Source organism: Myotis nattereri (genome assembly GCF_964212035.1).
Source record: "Myotis nattereri genome assembly, chromosome: 1".
NCBI lineage: Eukaryota > Metazoa > Chordata > Mammalia > Chiroptera > Vespertilionidae > Myotis > Myotis nattereri.
The window spans coordinates 110,897,574-110,903,483 of record NC_138075.1 but is presented as its reverse complement, the minus strand read 5'-3'; the positions used below and the strand labels follow the sequence as shown (position 1 = coordinate 110,903,483).

General features: G+C 41.4%; 1 pseudogene across 1 annotated transcript; it reads right to left on the bottom strand.

The window, feature by feature from the left end:
* Nucleotides 1-2,836: 2,836 nt before the first annotated feature.
* Nucleotides 2,837-3,410, bottom strand: LOC308525173 (translocon-associated protein subunit gamma-like; annotated as a pseudogene). The gene has a single exon. The product of its transcript is annotated as a translocon-associated protein subunit gamma-like (transcript).
* Between the last annotated feature and the right edge of the window lie 2,500 nt (nucleotides 3,411-5,910).

Sequence of the window (5,910 nt, the reverse complement as noted above, 5' to 3'; positions counted from 1 at the left end):
GGACTTACAAACACTCACCCTAAGTTCCAGCAAAGGAAAAGCAGCTTTAAAGGCACAAGAGACATATGAAGAGAAGCTGAACTGTGTGGCTTCAGGATCTGGAACATCATTGTTCATGTGTTCAGCCCTCCACCCACACACCCAGCAGACCAGTGCCACATCTGAATTTGCATTAACCTAGTGAATACCACTCACCTCATCCTGGTGACTCCCTGAGACACAGGCACCCAACTCATGCCCTGCCATTGGCTATTTCAGTGTCTGTGACACATAGGCCAGCCATTGCCTATGCCACAAACTTTCTTAAAAACTCTCCTTGCCTTGGCCAGTGGTTCAGTGGTTAGAATGTTGGCTTGCACACCGAAGGGTCATAGGTTAGATTTCCAGTCAACGACATGTACCTGGGTTGCAGGTTCAATCCCTGGCCCTGGGCAGAGCATGTGCAGGAGGCAAAAAATAGATGTGTCTCTCTCACATTGATTTTTATCTATCTATCTATCTATCTATCTATCTATCTATCTATCTATCTATCTTCTATCATCTATCTATCTTTATCTCTCTCTCCCCCTCCCTCCCTGCCTTCCACTCTTCTCTAAAAAAATCAATGAAAAAATTATCCTTGGTGAGAATGAACAAAAACAAAAAACTCTTTAAGTTCTGCTGGCCCCAGGCACACAGTGCCTGGCCTTGGCATACCTTGTACCTCTTGCTAAGCGGCCTTAGGCCCAGTGTGGATGGCAGCCAGTCTCTGGTCACAGTATATCCTCTCACAAGCACCTCGAGGCCTAGCACAGGGAGCTACCAACTGCAGATGGCTTTGTAGCTCCTAAGAGATGGCCCCACGATGGGCATAGGCAGTGGATGACATCAGTCTGTACCAGGGCCCCTCACAATAGGCCCCAGAACTAACACACCTGGTGACCTTCTTCAGACCACAACAAGGCATCATCTGATTAGTTCCACAAACAACATATCCAAAGGTTGATCTTGGCAGGCACCAGACCCTGCTGGGGTGGGTGCCTGCTCCATGTGGTCATCCCCTCTTTGAGGATCTACCCAACACATTAGTATGGAAAGAGCAATTAAGACTCAACTAAAACAGGAGGACATATAAAAACCACAAAAGGGATATTCCTGGAGCACCCAGTCAGGTGACCAGGGAGACTGCACCTAGGGGCCCTATAGGACACCTACTATCTAAGGCTACCTTGCCAAGACTGGGAAATGTAGCACATCTACTTAATACACAGAAACAAACACAGAGAGGCAGCCAAAATGATAAGAAAAAGAAACATATATCAAATGAAAGAACAAGAGAAAAATCCAGAAATATAACTAAATGAAATGGAGGTAAGCAACCTATCAGATACAGAGTTCAAAACACTGGTTGTAAGGATGCTTGATAAACTTAGGGGGAAAAAGGTCAATTCAGTGAGAACTTTAGCAAAGAGACAGAAAACAGTAAAAAGGACATAGAAAACATAACACAGTCAGAAATGAAGAATGCAATAACCTAAAAGAAGCCTACACTAGAAGGAATCATCAGGAGATTACATGAAGCAGATGATTCAACAGCAATTTCAAATATAAGGTAGCTGAAAACACCCAATCAGAACGCCAAAAAAAAAAAAAAAATTTTAAAAAGGAGGATAGTTTAAGGGACCTCTGATGCTGGAGGCTAAGAACAGTAGTTAGCATAATAAATGAGAGAAGTTCCTCAGAAGGCTGATGGACATCTTCAGCAGGGCTGAAGATCTGCATATTATTACCTGCTGCCAAACAGCTGAGGGCAATTCCCCTAACATGATAATCCTTTATTGTTTACCAAACCTTACCTTTGATATGTATATCTGTTTGCTAAAGGGCAAAATGTGTGAATAAAAAGCCGTGGGTCCAGACATTCAGAAAGCCACTCCACCAGAGAGCTGCTTTCCTCCTGGCTCCCCAAAAATGCCTTCCAAATTTATATTTCTTGTCTAGTATCCATTTATGTCACAGTCCCTTCTCCAGATTCCTGAACCCTTGCTGCAAAAAGACTGTGGTACACTGAGACAACAAGCTTACCAACATTCAGAATATAGTGGTACCAGAAGGAGAAGAGAGACAGCAAAGGATTGAAAAACCTATTTGAAAAAATAATGATGGAAAACTTCCCTAACCTGGCAAAGGAAATAGACACACAAGTCAGGAAAGTGCAGAGTCTCTAAAGAGATGAACCCAAAGAGGTCTACACTAAGACACATCATAATTAAAATGCTAAGGGTTAAGGACAAAGAGATAATCTTTTCTTTTTAAGTTTCCTTTCCCCAAATTGGAGAAACCATGTTTTTAACTTTAATTGAGTTATTTCAAATCACAAATTCAGAGATTTGTAAACATGCAGTTCAATCCCACCCCCCAGGCAGAGGTAAGGGGAGAAAAGAGGATTCACTCTGATATTTATGGTTCCCAAAAAGTTGTAATATTGTACTTGGAACACACAGAACCAGCTATTAACTTCTTGCTACTATAGCAAATACTTACAGTTCAGTCCAGGTTACTGTGATCTCTGACAGATCAAGGAAACAAGTTATTTTCTCCTCTTGTGATTATAGAACATTGCCAGACACATTTGCCTTTTTAATAAATGTCTTGGTACTCTGAGTTTCCCTTTCAATTCATGTAATTTCAACAGTTTGTCAAAAAAAGAGCCATTAAACAAATATTGAATTACATTTTGTTGGGTCTTTCAAACCCTCAAGCTCCAGACTATAAAAACATCTTATGTGTCTCCCACCCTGACCACCCAGCTACTTTTCCATATACCAAAGACCACCCATAGATACAAAGCCAAGGGTGAAGCTGACATGGTCTATTTGGAGCCAGTAGACAGGAAGGCGATGAGACCTGATGAAGCACTTATGGACAGAATATAGTTCACTGTGGGGTTGAAGTTCTTCAATATAAAGAAGGATGCAACAATGACCAAGACCAGGAATAGAGTGTTGTTATAGAAGATGGAAAATGTTGCAGCTTCATAATCAGCAACTTCATTCTTCTTCCACAAGATTCTTTGATTTTTTTTCCTTCTGAGACATCTTTCTATTATCAGCTTCAGAAAGTTTTCGAGTCACTTCTTTGGAAACAGCATCTTCCCTCTTCTGTGCTACTTTGTGCTTGAGTACAAATTTCACATTTTTGTAGGCAAAGGCTACCAAATAAGTGCTTATGAGTGTCATCACGCTGTACAGAACAGCAGACTGAATAAGATCCATATGCCATATCTGCCAGTATAACCAGATGGGGATGGCAGACACAATAAAGGTGTTCCCAAAGAAGAGTGCAGAGGACTTGGCTGAAAAGTTGCAACTGAAATCCTGAAGGAGCAGGTCCTCCTCGGACTTCTACTTGGAGCTGCCTTTCGGAGCCATGGTGGAGCCTTAGCTGGGAGCAAGCCAAAGAGATAATTTTAAAAGCAGTGAGAGAAAGGCAGTTAGTTACCTACAAGGAACTCCCATTAGACTCTCAACTGATTTCTCATCAGAAACTATGCAGGCCTGAAGGGATTGGCTTGAAATATTCAAAGTGATGAAAAGCAAGGACCTACAACAAAGATTACTTACCCAACGAAGCTATCATTTGGAACTGAAGGACAAATTAAGAGTTTCCCAGACAAGAAAAAGCTAAAGGAGTTCACCACCAAACCAGTGTTACAAGAAATGTTCAAGGGACTGCAGTAAGAAGAAGGGTGAAACATAACATAAATATCCTATATAATAAAAGCCTAATATGCAAATCGACTGAACAGTGGAATGACCGGTGAAACGACAGGTTTCTATGACACACACTGACCACCAGGGGGCAGATGCTAAATGCAGGAGCTGCCCCCAGCCTGCAGGCCCCAGGCCAGCCAGGGCGGATTCTAGGTGGGGACCCCCGATTGCCCCGCCAGTCGCCTTGCAGAGGGAGGCAACTGGTGGCAGTGGCAGGGGGTGGGGCTGGTGAGCGGGTGGCACCAGGCTGGCCAAGGCAGGTGCCAGTGGGCTCCCCCCCCACCCCCCGCCACCCATCAGTCTGCTGGTTGCCCCAGAGATTGGCCCTGATCGCTGGCCAGGCATAGAAACCCTACCTGTGCACAAATATTGTGCATCGGGCCTCTAGTGAATAATAAAGTGACAATAACTACATTTCTCTCAATAATCACTTTAAATGTAAATGGATTAAATGCTCCAGTCAAAAGATGTAGGGTGGCTGAATGGATAAGAAAACAAGACTCATTCATATGCTGTCTACCTGAGATCCACTTCAGATTGAAAGACACAGACTGAAAGTAAACAGCTTGGGTTAGGCTGCAGATTGAATGAAAACTAAAAAGCACACTAACCCATGGAGGCTAAAATACATGATTCTAAACAATTAATGGGTTTACAAAGAGACTAATGAAAAAATCAAGAGTTACCTGGAGACAAATACAAATGAAAACACAATTATCCCAAATCTCTGAGACATAGCCAAAGCAGTCTTAGGAGGTAAATTCATAGTAAGACAAGCCTACCTGAAGAACCAAGAAAAAATCTCAAATAAACAATCTAATCTTACACCTAAAGGAATTGGAAAAAAAAACAACAAACAAAGCCCAAAGGGAGTAGAGGAAAAGAAATAATAAATATCAGAGTGGAAATAAACAAAATAGAATCTTAAAAACACCAATATAACAAATCAATGAAACCAAGATCTGTTGGTCCTTTGAAAAGATAAACAAAGTTGAAAAAAGAGAGAGGACCCAAATAGAATTAGAAATGAAAGGAGATGTCATAGCAATATTTTTACCAATACAGCTCCTAGGGCAATGGAAACTAAGGAGAATACAAACAAGTGGGACTACATCAAAATAAAAAGCTTCTGCACAGCAAAAGAAACCATCAGCAAAACAACAAGAAAGTCCATTGCATGGGAGAACTTATTTGCCAATGTTGTCTCTGATAAGGGTTTAATCTCCAAAATTTACAGGGAACTAATACAACTTAACAAAAGGAAGATAAACAATCCAATAAAAAAATGGGCAAAGGACCTAAATAGACACTTTTCGAAAGAGGACATACAGAAGGCCAAGAGACATATGAAAACATGCTCAAAGTCACTAATAATCTGAGAGATGCAAATCAAAACAACAATGAGGTATCATCTCACACCTGTCAGAATGGCTATCATCAACAAATCAACAAATGACAAGTGCTGATGAGAAAAAGGAACCCTCTTGCACTGCTGGTGGCAAAGCAGACTGATGCAACCACTGTGAAAAACAGTATGGAGTTTCCTCAAAAAATTAAAAATTTGACCCAGTAATCCCACTTCTAGGAATATATCCCAAGAAATCAGAAACACCAATCAGAAAGGATATATGCACCCCATTGTTCATAGCGGCGCAATCTACAGTAGCTAAGATTTGGGAACAGCCTAAGTGCCCATCAGCAAATGAGTGGATTAGAAAACTGTGGTACATCTACACAATGGAATACTGTGCTGCTGTAAAAAAGAAGGAATTCTTACCATTTGCAACAGCATGTATGGAACTGGAGAGCATTATGCTAAGTGAAATAAGCCAGTCAGAGAAAGATAAATATCACATGAACTCACTCATTTGTGGAATACAATGAACAACATAAACTGATGAACAAAAATAGAACCAGAGTCATAGAAGCATCGAACAGACTATCCAACCCAGGGGTCCTCAAACTATGGCCCGCGGGCCACATGCAAATAGAAGTATTGTATTTGTTCCCGTTTTGTTTTTTTACTTCAAAATAAGATATGTGCAGTGTGCATAGGAATTTGTTCATAGTTTTTTTTAAACTATAGTCCGGCCCTCCAACGGTCTGAGGGACAGTGAACTGGCCCCCTGTTTAAAAAATTTGAGGACCCCTGGTCCAA